Here is a 17,782-nt window from a genome sequence, read left to right as displayed (position 1 = left end):
AAATAAAACTGATAAAACGAAGAATATTGAAAAGATTGTTTGGTGTGAATAAATAGACAAAGATACGAGAATACGAACACCTAGATTGATGATAAACAAACAATAGTTCGACACGACAAAAGCAAGTTAAAGGAAAAGTACGTACACTGGGAGAAAAAGTGACAGGTATCATAATATTATTAAATATTAGTTCTAAGTGGACAACATAACAAGAAAAGTCTCGGTTTTGTCCTTAGGAATCTGCTAGTGTTTAAAATCATCTTGGACGACACCGATGCGAGACGGTAAACTTTGCGAACTCTCCGAATATTTTTCAATTTTGTCAGTTTTTATAGCTTCATGATGTAAAATTTCTTATATGTTGATTTGTCTGTAAAATTGAGTAAACATTACTTTGGAAGTGAAGGAAAACACTGGTCTCAAATTTTATTATTTTGAAGAGATTTAGACAAGACTAAAAAAAGCTTCGTCACGTTCCCAGCTTTAGCTATAAGACTTGTAATGTTTTTCGAAAATGTATTAAAACCACGATTTTTTGTATTCTTTAATTACTTCCTTATACTTTGACAACAAATTGTAGCCATATTTTTAAAGCAGCTCTTGATTTGTCTATATTTTGTCACCATTTGCAATAAACGTTCTTCGTTTATTTAACCTAAGATCTGCCAAAAATTTGCTGTATTTTTTTAGGAGAATAAGACGCTATCAGTTTCGTACGACCCATTCAAATTCGTGCAAACCACAATTTCGAAAATTTTACATAAAACATAGCTTGGGATTATATCCGTGGAAACTTGAACTGAGCCGAACCTTAGACCAACAACAATGTAGTATAATTTAACTCACGAGCATCAGGTGAAAGTGACAAGGCTCATTTCTGGCTAAAAACCATTTTTCCACACAAAAAACAAATGTTAGAATTTTTACCAGGCTCCAAGCTACTTTAAGAATGATGTTGAAATTTCTTTGATTCTTTGATTTGAAATTTAAATTTCTTTGAGTGTAGCTAGGAAACCATCCACGTGAATTGTACAGTGTACATGTAAACAAATTTAGAAGAAAGCAAATGTACAGAGAATAGATATTAAGTTTATTTGTGTGATTTTGCTTGAGGCTAAAACATCATGACAATGAAGTGACGAAATTGTCATCTTAGAAGTGTTTTAAAAGCAATAACACAAGTTCGACCCTTTTTTGATAAAAAACGAACTTTTGTACAACGAATGAGTGTAAGATTGTAAGTGTCGATTTCAAAAACTTTCGAATATTCCAAATTGTTATTTATAGAATTTTAAGGTATATTTATAATAAAAATTTAATTTTTTTTTTGGTGAGATAGAATTTCATATTGTTTTTGGCATGTTTTTCATTTTTTTCACTCCATGCTTCTAAAAATTAAAAAAAAAATTTATTTAATATGTAGCTAAGCTTCGTAAAAAGATTAAGATTTCGGATTCTTTTCGTAAACAATTTATTAGATCTTGGAAAGAGTACGAATTCTTAAGAAGATTTACGTATAAATATATATTTGTTTGCTTGAGTCGAAAATAAAAACTAATTCGAAGTGTTTTTGGTCATTTCTAAATACTTAAAGAAAATCAATTGGAATTCCTTCCAGTATTTCTTAAAATGGTATTTTTTCTGAAAATTTAGAAGATATTTGTAATAATTTTGCTTTATTTTTCCAATCGTTTGGGTTTTGATTATATTGAAACACTTAGTTTCAATTCTAACATTAATGTTGGTGACCTTTCTTAATTGACAGTTGATGTATTGAATGCTTTATCGTTGCTTGATAACAGTTTCTCTACCGCACCGGACAATATTGCACTTTTAGTTTTAAAATTTTGTAAATATAACTTTAAAAGCCCACTTTGCTTTATTTTCAATTAGTCCTTGAAACAAGGAGTATTTTTATTTTCAATCGAAATGTAAACATTCTCTGATAACTCCTTTCCATAAATTTGGATCTAAAGCATCTGTAAAATGTTATAGACCTATTGCTAAACTTCAGCTAATCCCAAAATTATTTGAAGCAATTGTTAAAATTAAACTTTATAGTTTAGTTCAAAACCATATTTCCCTGCATCAGTATGGCTTTATGAGTAGTAGATCTACTAAAATACATTTAGCAATTTTTACAAATTACTGTCTTGCTTGTTTAGAAAATCGTACTCAAGTGGATGCAATTTACATCGATTTTTCCAAGGCGTTTGATCGGGTACAACATAATGTTTTCTTGAAAAAACTTGAATTGTTTGGCTTCCACTCGAATCTCCTAAAATGGATCAGAAGCTATTTGGTTGGACGAAGACAATATGTCAAAATTGGTGATGTGATGTTTCCAATGAAATACAACATTTTTCCAGTGTACCACAAGGTAGTCATCTTGGTCCACTTCTTTTCATTTTATTTATAAATGATTTACCGAATAATATTAAAAGTTCTATATATCTTTTATATGCTGATAAGCTCAAGATTGTTAGTTCTGTAAGTTTTTCATCAGAGGCTAGTAAAATTCAATTGGATATTGATAATATTACCAAGTGGTGTTTCATAAATGGTTTTAATTTTAATGTACAAAAATGTAGTATTGTTATGTTTTCTAAAATAAAGGATCCGATATGTTTTGATTACAAAATTAAGAATCAATTCTTAATGAGGTTAGCAAATCAAAAGGATCTTAGTGTGAATTTTGACTCGAATATGAATTTTTCTCTTCAAATTGATAATGCTATTTCAAAAGCTAACGCCATGTTGGGATTTACTTCAAGAAGAGCAAGAACTTTTAAGTCATTTAAAAACTCTTTTTGTATCACTTGTAAGACCTTTACTTGAATATTTTTGCATAATATGGAATCCCTTAAGACAATCAAGTATTTTAAGGATTGATATAATATGTATGTTCCGTCTCGGAAAACTGCTTCTTGTATTGCTTTTAACGAATTTAAGTTTGTAATTGATTTTAATCAAAATAGATTAGATATTAAGAAAGATGTATTGAATTTGTTGTAACACTATGTTTTTAGCACTGTCAATTTGTAAATATAATGTTGGATTTTAATGTAGTCTCAATAAAGTGTTGTAACTTGAAAGACGAATAAATAAATAAATATTGTATAAAATGAAATAATTTTGAAGTCAATATCTTTTTTAGATATTAAGATATTTAAGTCGAAAATCAACTTAATAATATACAACAGTGTTTTTTTTAAGCTGTCAATGTCAAACCACTTGTCGGATTTTTATAAAAGTCATTTCTTCACATGTAGATTTTTTACCTGTAACACAAATTTTATTAGAAGTCCAGTTCTATAATGGTGCTTGGGATATGGACATTCAAGGAAATGTCTTAATTCTATTGATTTACATTCAAGGAGCCTTAAGACTCGAAAAATTTCAAAATAATAGATAACAAAAACTTAGAACGGGAGCTAATGAATTTTTAGGTCCGATGGAAATTAAGTACACATAGCGTCCAGCACTTAGGTCAATTTTATGTGTGATTACGAGACTTATTAAAATTATAAAGTTCAATTAAAAAGGAATTTTGCTTGAGAAATTCAAGAATTAAGGATCAAAACAAGGTTTCAACTTCTATGTTTTCTTTAAAAAAAAAAAAGATGTTGGCTGATTTTTTACAGAACTTAAAAATAACCTATTTCGATAATAAGATTCTATAATTCAAGCATCTTTAGCTAAACGCAGGTAATTACCAGATATAGCACTATTGACAGATCAGGGGTCTGATAATAGGTCCCACTAACTGAAAACAGTTAAACAGCTTTTGAGGAGATATATTTTCACACCGTTGGCGGATTTTGCTCTGAAAGTATTAAAATTTCATTTTCAGATTGTTGGCTGATCGTAATTTGGATCCGCTCAAAAGATTAACAATATTTGCAATTGTCAAATGTTATAAACAACTACATATGTATGTACATATGTCAAAAACGACATCTGAAATGATATTTTAGCAATTGCCAGATCTGTCATTTTGAATCGCTATCTGACAATGACTTTTCAGGCAAATATTTATTTATTTATTTTATTTATTATTATCATCTATGGAGTACAAATCTCTCTTAGAGTAAACTATATTTACAAATTTGTATTTACAAGAATTTTAATTTACTTTGCATTTCAAATGAATAATCAAAGAAATTAAACTTACAGAACACAAATAATCTATGACACTAAACTCAAAACAGTAGTTTTAAGAACATCTCTGCTTAAAGACAAGTGCATATTTTGGAAAAATTGAATTAAACTCAGAGCTGGATCGTGAAATTGGATCGGATCAACCGTAGTTTGTAAAAGAACCTGCAACAAAAAAAAAGTGTCTTCCTCATCCTCAACTGCATTGAGGGAGCATGCAAAGAAAAAAGAGAAAGAAGTTTTGGACAATCAATACGATTACAGAAAGTATCTCTAGCAAACATAATTAAATAATACCTTCTTCTAGCGTCAAGAGACTTTAAGTCAATTAACAAGCATCTATCACTATACCTAGGCAAGATATTGTCACCCCAATTAAGTTTACGCAACGCATACCTTGAGGATTTTTTCTGAACAGATTCAATACGATTTATACCCACCTTATACAATGAACACCATATACAACATGCATACTCTAGGACTGATCTTATAAGTGAAATGTACAAAGATTTAATCGTGTACGGATCCGAAAACTGTTTCGAGCTACGAGTGCAAATCAAAGGATAATTTCGAATCGAAAATAAGTCTTTTTGGCTATTCACTGGCTAAAGCGGTATGTCAAAATTAACGTAAGAATGATATATAACACTAGGCGACCTTGTAAATGTAATGCTTTTACCTTTAGATTCAAGAACAGACGGTTTTCACTACATCAAGCTGATACTTCATCTAAATCATATTGAAGTCTATGACAATCCAGTTCACACTTAATTTTCTTAACAAGCTTAAGATCATCTGCAAATAGCAAACAGTCAGAATTCCAAATTCTAGGTGGTAGATCATTGATAAATAGTATGAAGAGGAGAGGTCCTAAATGGCTGTCCTGAGAAACGCCTGAATGATAAAGTATATGCTTGGATACCACTGTTCCAATTTTTACATTTTGCATTTGTCAGGTCATTTTCAAACCACTTAAGAAGGCTAGAGTAAAAACCTAAACCTTTGAATTTCATTAGCAGAATATCATGTTGAACTCTTTCGAATGCTTTAGAGAAGTCTGTATAAATAGCATCCACCTGGTTTTCACGTTCAATACCTTTAATACAAAAATTCGCAAACAAGGCTAGATTTGTTACCGTCAATCTACACCTAACGAAACCATGTTGATCTACGGATATACTCGAGCTAACGTCGTCATAAATGCATTTTTTCACAATCGCTTCAAAAACTTTCTGTATTAATTTCAGTTTTGAAATGGGTCTGTAATTAATAACGTCTTGTTTTAAGCCTGATTTTTATATTGGACTTATCATCGAAAGTTTCCACTCATTCAAAAAGTCACCGGTAGAAAGTGATTAGTTTAGTAAGTGGAACTGCAAGACTATGAGCACTCATTTTAAGTTAAGCTGAACAAAATTTATCAGGGGTAAGCTTAAAATCGGATTTCAAGGATAAAAGCTGAAGTAAAACCTGATCCACTGACAAACTTAAGCTTCCTAAATTAGTGATCGTTTCAAACCACCGTCATATGCTCTTTAATCACTTTTCTGAGAAAATTTTTAGAGTGGCAGTTTTTCGATTTTCGAAAACTGTAAAGATTTAGTGAAACAGGTATGCAATTATTGACAGATGAGTTTTTGAGCCCAACACTGGAAACTCGAGGTGTTGCATTGACTCGTCAAGAAAAAATGAGGATTTTTTTGAGTTATGTAGAAGATCCTGGATTTCAAATCGGTGTTGGTGAAGAAATTGGTGTTAATCAATCAACGATATCTAGGGTGGTACAATAAGTCCACTACAAATTGCAAGCAGTGCAATTGATTGGATCATGTCCCCACACACTCCTGAAAAAAAAGAAGAAGCGCCAATGTTATGGAGCAGTAAGTATAAGTTTCCTTACGCCATTGGTACTCTGGATTGTACATATGTGTGTACAAGGAAACCGCTCTGTCACCACGAGAAGTACGTCAACCGCAATGTGTACTACTCAATAAATGTACAGGCTACGTGCAACGCGGATGAAAAATTTACAAGCATTGAAGTTTGCTGGCGAGGATCAATCCACGACTCGCGTATTTTGAAAAAAAAAATCTTGTTAACCGTATGAATAATGATGCTTCAGCAATATATGGCATAAAGCCTTGGTTATTGACACCATTTAAACAAACAAGAAATGTAAAGTAATTTTAAATTCTGTATATGTACATATTTTTAAATATTTTCAGCCATTAAGAAATATATTGAAATTCCTTCTACCCTGAAATTTTTCTTTAAAAATACAATTTTTTTCCTAATCGAAAAAACATGAATTTCAATTAAATTAAACAAAAACAGGCCAAATCCATCAAGATATGCAAAACAATATAAACCCAAATAGATAATATTTTACAATAAAAACCACCATCACCACAACCATACAACACAACAATGCCAACATAAAGGATTGGTCCAATAAACTTGTCTAAGTTTTCCTTAAAAAAAAAAACGAACTAAAAAGGAAGAATTTCCTATCTCGAAGGTGTTATCACGTTTGAGTGTTTCTGTTTTGAAAATCAAAAAACGAAAAAAAATATATAACCCACACACCTCCTCAATCATTTTTCTCCCTGACAGCATTAATAGTTGTAGGTGTTTTTTCCGTTTTCCGTTTTCCATTTTTCATTTTTCCAATTCCCGAGGAAAATATTTAATTAAGTAAAACTTGATCCAATCAATCATAACGTTATTGCCATAAAATGGCAGAATATATTGAAAAAGAAAAACATATACAACAAATATCACCAAAGGAGTGGAATTTTTCTTTTAATTAAGCAAATTTAATCTTGAGTTTCTTTCTACTTTATTTCTTATGTATTCCCACAAGGAATAAGGACTTCGCTTCTTTTGTTTAAAAAAGATAAAAAAAAATATAATATTCTGTGTGTTTGAATGCTTTTGCAGAAATTTAAGTCCAGTCATAGTAAAAATGTGAATCCTATAAAGATTTCCAATGATAAACATATAATAGTTGACTCTTTTTAGGTCATCCTAATTCTATCGGCGGCGCTGCCATAGTCGTAGTCGTAGTCATCGTTGCTCGTCCTAGATTCAATTTGCCATAATCACACCCACTATACACCAGCCAAAAAAAAAGGAAAGATTATTCAAAATTTTGAAATGATTTTCACTCTTTGGTGATTTTCTTTTTATGTATATTTAGGTATACAAAGAAGTTCAATGTAATAATTGGAGAGGAATAGCTAGCTAGCTATTTGCTGTTTGTGATTGCACGTTGAAGGAGTACGTTGTCCTTGCAAAAAGGATGTGATGTTGTGCTGCTGATGCTTTATTCAAAAGGTATCTCTTCTTGCTTATTCAATGAGCAAATTCAATTGAACGAGTTTTGGGAGAAACTTGTTCGGTTTTTCCTTGTGCTTTCTGCTCTTGACGAGTAACTGTTAGATTATGGATCTTTTTTTATGGTAGTTTGCAACCCAGGTGCTCAGTGTAGGGCAGGGACGTATACAAAAGCGAATGATTTAATGGCACTTAAGAGAGTTATTTTATAATAACTTAAGGGGTATATCCATACATTCGGAATACCATCTTCTTCGTATCTCAAAAACCCAGTTATCGAGTTCAAATTAATTGTGTGTTTTTTTTTCTTCTTAAGTTTGAAATATTTGTTGACCTTGATGCAAACAAAGAGGCTGGGATGCGACCCATAATGATAATTTCCCATCCCGTCATTCGATTAGTCTAGATTAGAAGATTTTTAGGCTTTCGTGTTTTGTTAAAAAAGCTGAATTGTTCTGAAAATATGACTTAAAATTACTAACAATATTTGGCGTATTATCGGATTTTTTTATCATTTATCACAGAATGAAATCATTTTGAAGTCAATGCCTTCATTTATTTACGAGATATTGAAAGCCGAACATCAATTTTTACCAACTTTTAGTAATGTTTTTTCTGTCTTTGTTTTTTGGAAAAAAAACTGTCAACTATTTTGTTTGTAGATTTAACTTTTTATGAAAAAAACTGACTGTTAACATTTTACTGAATATTGAAAACTATATTCTTTATGAGATCAAATTAGTTTAAAGCCTATATCTTTAATTTTTGAAAAGATATGAAAGTCGAAAATCAATTTTTACCAACATTTAGTAATGTTTTTTTTTAAGTTTTTATTTTTTGTAAAAAGAACTGTCAATTCGATTTTTCTCAAAACGTTTTGTAATGGTAAGAAAACTACTTAAAGTTTTTTGAGAGTTTCAGCGTCTTTCTGCATTATTGTCTGTAAAACAAAATTTATTTGAAGTCGATATCTCTACTGGTTATTGAGCTAAGGAGGACGAAAAAATCTTCGCGAACATACGGACGATTTGACATACTAACGTGAGTAAATACGCATGCATAAACATCTCTCTTAAAATCTTTCATTAAGACTCTAGGAACCTTAAAACGTCGGGAAATGTCAATATTTTCAATTCGACAAATCGGACCGGGACCTTGAAAAAGTATGCTATCCATAGTTAAAGTTTAAGCTGTGTTTTGTTGAGATATTCAAGACATTCGAAAAATATAGTGTGTTGTTTTTGGTAGGATTTTTTAATCTTACCAAATCAACAATATTTTGTATGAGATGAAAAAAATTTAAGGTAAACATTTTTTTTTTCTAAACATTCAAGTCAAAAATCAATTACTATCAGTTTTACGTAATTTTTAGTTGGTTTTTAATTCTTATAAGAAAATTGCCGATCCGATTTTTCTAAAAAAAATAATAAAAAACTCACACTCAAGGCTATTGTTGATACTCTTATTATGTTAAGACACAGTGTGAGCCAAAGGAAAGGGAGAGAAAGGGGTTTGAAAGGAGTTGCAGTACACATTCTTGAATATTCCAATGACTGCGAAAGTAAGAGTGCGGACAATTTCTACACATTCGCGAAGTGCGGCTAAAGAATTAATCTTTATATTTGGCACCACGGCTGAAGTTTGACTCGAAGATAAATTGATGGGAGCTCTTGGAGGAACGAGTAGGTTAGGTTAGGTTAACCTGGATGCGGTTTTAGGATCCACACACTTAAGTCAAAAGAAAAGGCCCATTGTATACCACATGAATCTAGAGATTCTAACTAGTCGAACCATTTTGAGCTTATTATAAAGCGAAGAAGATATTTGATATCCTTTTTAGCTAGTTCACTGGGATTATCAAAAGAGTAGCCTCCCAGATGAAGTTTGCGTCTTAGTGAAAGAGTAGGGCAAGTGCAGAGAAGGTGAGAGATTGTTTCCTCTTCTTCCTCGTCCATACAGCTCCTGCAGAAGTCATTTGAGGCTACAATAAGTCGTATTGGGTGTCTGCTTATAAGACAGTGTCCCGTAAGGAAACCTATTAGGGAGCTAATTTGAAGTCTGCTTTGAGATAACAAGTCTTTAGAGCGCTTTATTTCCAGTGAAGGCCATATAAGTTTTGTGGCTGCGAATGTTGGTAAATTGTGCCTAGAGTTTGTTATCGCAAAAGCTGTTTCTTTTAGCATAAGTTTACATGTAGCTATCGGTATACCTATCTCCTCCCTTTCAGGTGAAATAGGCATGACGGTTCTATTTTTAGCGAGTTCATCGGCTCTACAATTTCCCGTGATGTCTCTGTGGCCCGGCGCCCAACATAGGGGAATGTTAAATTGATGCTCCATCTCCATAAGAGACAATCGACAATCGAGGGCCGTTTGAGATTTGGTTGAGACACCGTCAAGGGATTTAATAGCAGCCTGTCTGTCAAAGAAGATGCGAATATCAGAAGTTGATATCACGTTTTCTTTGATCGCTAAAATTTCCACTTGGAAGATGCTAGAATGATTAGGGAGGCGAAATGAGATGCTTAGATTAAGCTTTTTTGAGTACATACACACCACTACCAATTGCCTAATTTGTCTTGGATCAGTATAAAAACGAATACTTTTGTTAAGGAACGAGTATATTACGGTTAAATTGGTTGATAGGAGAAATACAAGTCTTTGCTGCATGTTTTGATATTATTATCTGTGAAACAAAATTTGTTAAAAGTCTATAAAGAACCAGAGCCTAGTGACTTACAACTCTCAACCATTCCTGTGTGCGACTAATGTTGTCAGAGATGGAAAGGACCTACAGTTTATATGAAGAATCCGAACGGTTAATTTTAAAAAAGCACTTTTTATGTCAAGAATTACTCTTCGAGGAATTGTCAATTTCTCGCAAGAGGCAGTACCCGTGAAAAAAGTTAAGTGGCACAGATAGGGATTGAACACAAGTACCTCTGTTTCGAGAATGAGATACGCGCCTGAAAACTTTGTACCTAGATGAAAATTCTGACAAAGTTGAGTGCATTTGCCTTTTGGTGGCTGAACTTTTTTTTAATGCAGAAGCACAAATGCAATTTTTTTTATTTCAATATCTCTCAGCGATGTTGAATATAGTACGAGTTGAATAATCATACAAGTATGCACATTGCACATACAAAGTTTATCTCTACATAGAGAATCTTCTTTGTTCTTGACCCAGATTGAAGCGAGTTCGTCCTGCATTTACATACATGCAAATATCTATCTTTATGTATACCTTATACATGAGTATAAATTTAAATGTTGTAATATTTTAGAAGCTTCCCGAACGCTCGGAGAGTATAATATACTTGCATATACGGTTTGTTAAAATATATAAGAATATATTAAAAAACATAAACAAAAAGAAAAATAATAATATTCTGAGAAAGGTTTAGATATTCTCTTTTTTTTAGTTTTTACTTTCTGCCTAAAGCCTCTGTACCCATTATCCAACAAAACCTAACCTATTCTAAGTCTTCTTGTTTTCCCTTTCTTTCATTAATATAAACATACTCTACGATTGTGTCTGTTCATTTGCCAGTCAAAAAGGGTTTCATCTGCATTTTTATATATTCTTTTGTATTTTAGTCCTGCAAGTTCCCCTCAGTCGCGAGGACAATAATAAAAAAGAGAATAAGGATTGTCATTGTGAAACCGAGCATAGGGTACACCTATCTTCCTAATAATACCTAACATTAGAAAAAAAAAAGAATTCTTTTGAATTGATGATGCTTATTGAGGAAGGTGAATCCCGTCACATTTCAACCAGAGATAGAGAGGGTAATTGATGACAGAGAATTTATTCAAAAAAATTAAAACCCTTCTAAGGCAAATAAAAAATATACAGAACCCTTTGCGAAGCACTTAAAAGAATTCTATTATTCACACATTTTACAACGAAACCAAAAAAAGTTTAGAAAATAGCAAATTAAAATTAATTGAAAGGTTTCAAGTGAATTTATTATTTTAATTGATAAAAGTTGAATTAAATTTGAAAACTTAACAAACTCATGTGAAATTTTTAGATTGAATTTGTAATGATTGGATTAGAGATACATAAAGTTTTTTAAAAACCTTTTTTATACAAAAAAACATGTTATCAATGTTGAATTTATAAATCAAATTACAATGATATTGATATGTATAGGTTAGGTACTCGTATACTTACGATTTTAGTATGAATCGTTTAGTCCCCGAAATATCTGAAATTTAAAAGAAAAATTTTTTTAATGTTTAGGTAAAACTTTTGTTATAAATATGATGATGAAAAATAATTATTTATACAAAATTCGAAATATTTCTACAGAAATATGATTATAATCTCTTCATTTAATTTAATTAAACTTATTAATAAAAAAGATCACGGAAAAGGATTCATTTTCATTTGATTTTTCACTGTGGCGTATATGTACTATTTTTGTTGTTCTTTAATGAATTTATTTATTTATGTAATCTACGAGCTACAGGAACAACAGATGCAAAAATGAATAAATACATAGGTATATACAAAAAATAAATAATTTACAATTCATGATTAATTTCTTAAAAATAGATAATACAAATAATTTTTGAATTTGTTTATAGACCATGCTATGTCAATATGACTAATTACTTCGTTGAACTCCCCAATAGACCTTGAAACTGGTTCATTCATTGTCCCATATTTAGGTTGAAAAAGAAGGTATCTTTTACTCAATGGTCTAAATAAACGATAGAAGGTTAGAACACTTTATATGGTATAGCCAAGGTTAGGTTAGGTTGGAGTGGCTGTCCAGATGTCATTGACACAAGTAGACCTCAAGGGTCCATTGTGATACCACTAATGAGGTTAATCATGGGAGAGTAATGAATTTAAACAAACCATTTTGTACTTTTAATAAAGTTAGAGAGACGTTTTGTGTCAATCGTTGCCAGTTCACTAGTATTATCAAAGAAGGGATTACCGAGAAAGTTATTCCTTCTAATGGAGAGTGCTGGACATGTACATAGAAGGTGTTGGACCGTTTCCTCTTCCTCCTCGTCCATGCAGCTTCTACAGAAGTCATATGTGTAGACCCCTAGCCTCAGAGCATGTCTTCCTATTAGGCAGTGTCCTGTTATTACTCCAATGGTAGAGCTTCTACTTTGTCTGCTCAGTGATATCAAGCCTTTTGACCGTTTTTAGTCAATACTTGGCCATATTTACTTGGTTGCTAGGCAGGTGGTACTCTGTTACCATCCAGCATTTGTTGTTTCTAGAGTATATTGCTTGGGAAGTTATTTGCATGCAGCAAGTGGTGTTCCTATGTTATGTTTTTGTCTAACATTAGGCAGAAGTGTTCCGTTTTTGGCGAGCTCATCGGCTTTCCAATTTCCCGGAATGTCTCTGTGGCCCGGCACCCAAATGAGGGGAATGTTAAATTGGTCCGCCATTTCATTTAGAGATGATCGAAAATCGTGGACTGTTTGAGAGTTTGTGGAGACAGACGCGAGAGATTTAAGAGCGGCATGGCTGTCTGAGAAGATGCGTATATCCTTACAAGATATAACGTTTTCTTTGAGCCAGGATAGTGCTTCTTTAATCGCCATTACTTCTGCCTGGAATACACTACAATGATTGGGAAGTCTATAGGATAGACTGAGATTCAGTAGTTCTGAAAATATACCACTTCCAACTCCGTGATCGGTCTTTGAACCGTCAGTATAGAAGTGTACTGCATCGTCTTCCAGGGGTCCCTCTTCTTCCCAGGAGTATCTTGAAGGGATGGACATATGGAATCTTTTACCAAATACCATTTTTGGGGTGGTATAGTCTAAGCGATCTGGGATAGATCTGAAATTGTCTAGAATAGTAGTATGTCCAGTATTGTTACTGGTCCATTGAGAGGTGGCTCTAAGCCTTACACATGAGTTGGCAGCCACCTTTTTAGAGAAGATGTCAAGTGGTGTTAGGTTTAAAAGCACTGCCAGTGCTGCATGGTAACGCCAGATATCTCACACAAATATTATATCATGAATAGTTCTTCGAGATTTAAGAGATTTCAGACCCAGAAGATTACTTCAAGCTTGAGAATCTGGACAAAAATTCCAGCGCATTTTACAAAACACATATTTTGTGAAACGATTTTGAACTTTCTCAATTCTATCCAAAAATGTTTGTTGGAAAGGATTACATATGACATCAGCAAACCCAAGTAATGATCTAACTCCTGGGTTATATAGAGATGTTAGCGTATAGGGTTCCGAAAAGTCAGTTGAGTTTTTTTTTAATGAAACCAAGCATAGAGTTGGCTTTAGCTACAATGACATCCATGTGCGGAAGAAATGTAAACTTGGAATCATAGGAAATATAAAAATCCTTTACTGTAGCAGTTCTCTGAAGAGGGATACGATCAAGAGCATATTCAAACTTATAAGTTGAGAGTTTCCTAGAGAAAGAGATAGCCAAGCATTTCTTGACATTATCGTGGTGTTAAACTGGTGTTTGATAAATATCGAGGTTTATTTGGAGATTAAAGCAGTCATAAATGGAATTCACTTGGACATTGGCTGAACTTTATGTTTTTGCAAATATCATCGATAAAGATTATAAATAAAAGTGGACCCAGATGACTGCCCTGGGGAACTTCTGAGGTACATTGAATAGATCTCGAGGTTTGATTTTCAAGTTTACTTTTTGTACCCTATCAGGTAAAAAGGATGAAATCCACTGAAGGAGATTACAGTGAATCCCAAAGTTATGAAGCTTACGAAGCAGTATGTTGTGGCATACAGAATCAAATGCCTTACTAAAATCCGTGAAGATAGCGTCTACTTGACTTTGACTTTCTATACTATTAATAACGAAGTAGGAAAAACATGCGAGATTAGTGACATTTGATCTACCCTATATAAACCCATGGTGAGCATCACTTACATGTTCATTTACGAAAAAATCCAGTTTGGTCTTTACTAAGCTTTCGAACAATTTAGGAATTATGGACAGTTTACAAATGCCTCTGTAATTTTAAACATTATTTTTCGAACCAGACTCATAAATTGGGATCAGAAAAGAAGATTTCCATTCGTCCAAAAATATTCCGGACGATAAAGATAAGTTGAATATAATTTGCAATGGAAATCATACAGAACTAGAGCATTTTTTTAAGACAAGAACAGGAATGCTATCGACACTAGGAATGTGATTGGGTTTAAGATTCTGAAGACCATTTAATATTTTAGATAATTCTAAGTGTATTAAGCCAATATCTACTTTAGGGGTAATATCTGAAAGAAGATCCAAGTTTCCTTGTAAAGTAGATTAAACTGATCCAACACATTGAGCAAAAAGATCAAGAGTTTTATTAATGTTAGTAGAATTATCCCCTCTTAAATTCAGCGTAGTAGGAATGCCAATTGATTTCCTTTTAGAATTAGTAAAACTCCAGAATCGTTTCAGATCACTTTTCAAATTAAGCTCAATATTCGAAATATAATTCCCGTGCAAGAATTTGCTTAGAACCATGAATTCTTTACGAAGTTTACAAAATGAATAAAGTGTTTAACATTTTATACTTGGCAAATGATATATTTTTCAAAGTTTTTAAATGAGTCAGCCTTTTATTTTACCACTGAGGTTTTGAGATATTCTTTTTTATCCTTTAAAGTGCAAATAAGTTAAAAACTGTATTTAAGATACCCGTGAAACCAATTCTTCAAGTTTAGGTTTAAAAATTCAGTATTCCAGTCTACAGTTCCAAGATAATTATCGAGTTTAATGAAGTTTGATTTTAAGAAGTTCAATGGTTTTGGATTGTTACAGTTAAGTAATAAATATCTATATAATATTATTTCAATATAAAATTCGTTATGGTGGATTGAATAGTTTAACAAACTATATGGAATAGAATTTGTGATTGAAACTTTCAATTCATCTTGTGATGTAAAAACTAAATCAAGAATTTTATCTTAATTATTTACAATACTATTGATTTGATTTAAGTTTAAAGCAAAGAAATGTTCAACAAAAGTTAATTGAGAATCTTTTTTAAATTACATGGGATAAGCGTATTTTCACTTGAGGAATATGACCAATTTATATCGGATAAGTTGAAATAACCAATAATACAAATTTTATGCAAATTGTTGTTGAAATTATTAACAAAATCAATGTTAGTAAGATGTTTTTCATAAAGTTCAATATTGCTTTTTGGTGGTATATACCTAACGATGACGTACATTAACATACATGGTTCAAGACTGATGGAAACACAAATTTGTTCAATATCGGTAATAGGTAGTGAAATTGATTCACATGACATGTTTAAGTGACTGGCAACAAGTAGCACACCTCCACGACCTCCAGCAGTAACAAAGCAATCCCTCCGGAAGACCATATAAGAGTTAACGTCAGAAATGTCAGAATCAGAAATTCCACTCTAAAGCCAAGATTCAACAATAATGATAACATCGATTTTTGTACGAATTCCACTGGAATTGTGATTTTCAGGCAATCAGAATTAGATGGAGAAACATTTGGGTTCTTTATTTCTCAAACGACGATACGTTTTTTGGGATGTAGTTGAATTTATGAATCTTTATTCTGTAAGGCCAAAAAGATGTATTGAAAACAGATGTTATAAATTCAGCAGGAATTTTATTGCAAACAAATCTCAAGTTTGCGTCAGATCCATTTTTCAGAAGTTTGTAGCGTTTAAAATAAGAAGTGTTAACATTTAAATTAGACGAAAGGTATTGAATAATTGAATCGGTTGAATTAATGGACAGAACTTTCACAGCTGAAACCATTTTAAATTCGTGTAAACTAGAAGTTCACCATTCTGGATATTAGAACTGGAAACAATTCGAGTGCTCTTAAGACGCTTATCAAATTACCTTGTTCTCAAGCAGCAACGTCTTTTTTACTTGCTGGCGTAACGACAACGTCCGTAGGTCTAACAATTTCAGCATCTTCAGCAACAGCAGAATTTTCATCCGCATTTTTTAATAACATCATTACTATTCAATAATTCCATTTTGTTCAAATTCTATGTTTTAACTGGGGATATTTTTAGTTCAGTTGAATTTAAAAGAAAAAGAAATGTGGCTTGAGTCTAGATGAAACGATGAAAACTTAAATGAAGGTATCATATGTGACAATTTTTTATGTTTGAAATCTTTATAGACTAAGTTCACCTTAAAGCTGACGGAGAAGATTTTGTATAACATTTTTAACGACTTAGAGTTATAAAATGTTATACACAATTTTATTTTATTGAAAATATTGAATCCCTTAGATCCTAGAAAAAACTCAAGAACATCAAATCAGAAACCCACTATCTTTTCATCGATTTCAAGCCCGCATATGACCTATTGTGCATCTATAACGATGAACTAGAACCGTGTCTAGTTTTGGCATCTCTTCCAAACTCGTCCGTTTGTGCAGCAAAATTAGCACTGCTCCATAAAGGTTGCAACAACTAAACGGAAACTTTCGATGTCAAAAAAGCCTTCATGCGATTACTTTAACGTCGTCCTTGAACGAATAGTGCAAAGCTCCCACGTCAACACTTTCTTTCAAAGGCCTGTCCAATTATTAGTATATGCTGATGACATTGACATAATCGATATAACTCATCGTGATATCAATGAGGCTTTTGTGAGTATTAAGGCACAGGCGGTAAAAATGTGTTTAACGGTTAATGAGAGCAAAACAAAGTAAATGCTGTCATCAAGAAAGGGCCTACAAAACCGACGTCTTGGTCAAAACGATACCATCGACAGACGTAACTTTAAGGTAGTGAAGGCCTTTATCTACCTAGGCTCCAGAAGCATGAACTATGACAAAAACTTATAAAACCACCTTCGGTCGTTTCGGGAGAAAATTTCTTCTCGTGATTTACCTTACCGTATGAACAGATCGAGTCGAGGAGAAGATAAAACGACGAGCTGTATGGGCTGGAGAAACTTCTTCGATATTGGCATCTTTTCGGACAGCTAGTTTGTGCACTGAATCGCAAGTCTTCCTGACATTTTCCAGAAGTTAAACAAAAATTAAAAAAATAAAGACTAATAATATTCTAAATTTCCCTTAATTTTATACGAATGTTAAATGTTAATCTTTAACATAATGTAAAATTTGTTTAGCATATTTTGTAACATTAGTTTTTCAATTAATTTTGTGTAACGAAAAAATTAGTTTACAGTTCTAATTTGTCAACAATATTAAAGAAAATAACATATTTTATCGAAATGGTTATTGTTAAAGGAAATTGAGTCACTTTGTGTCCACAAATTTTAACTTTAAGAAGTCTCGTTCCAAT

At 32.2% G+C, this 17,782-nt stretch overlaps 1 protein-coding gene across 4 annotated transcripts in view; it reads right to left on the bottom strand.

Annotated features, from left to right (window-relative positions):
* Nucleotides 1-17,782, bottom strand: part of LOC129948399 (prominin-like protein) — a 212,981-nt gene that overhangs the window by 51,550 nt on the left and 143,649 nt on the right. For all 4 annotated transcript variants that reach the window (XM_056059393.1, XM_056059389.1, XM_056059390.1 and 1 more), the window contains exon 3: nucleotides 11,671-11,704. The gene's annotated coding sequence lies outside the window, so the exon portion shown is untranslated. The remainder of the gene's footprint in view (nucleotides 1-11,670; nucleotides 11,705-17,782) is intronic.

Source organism: Eupeodes corollae, chromosome 2, assembly GCF_945859685.1.
Source record: "Eupeodes corollae chromosome 2, idEupCoro1.1, whole genome shotgun sequence".
Lineage (NCBI taxonomy): Eukaryota > Metazoa > Arthropoda > Insecta > Diptera > Syrphidae > Eupeodes > Eupeodes corollae.
This window is presented reverse-complemented; position numbering and strand designations above follow the sequence as displayed.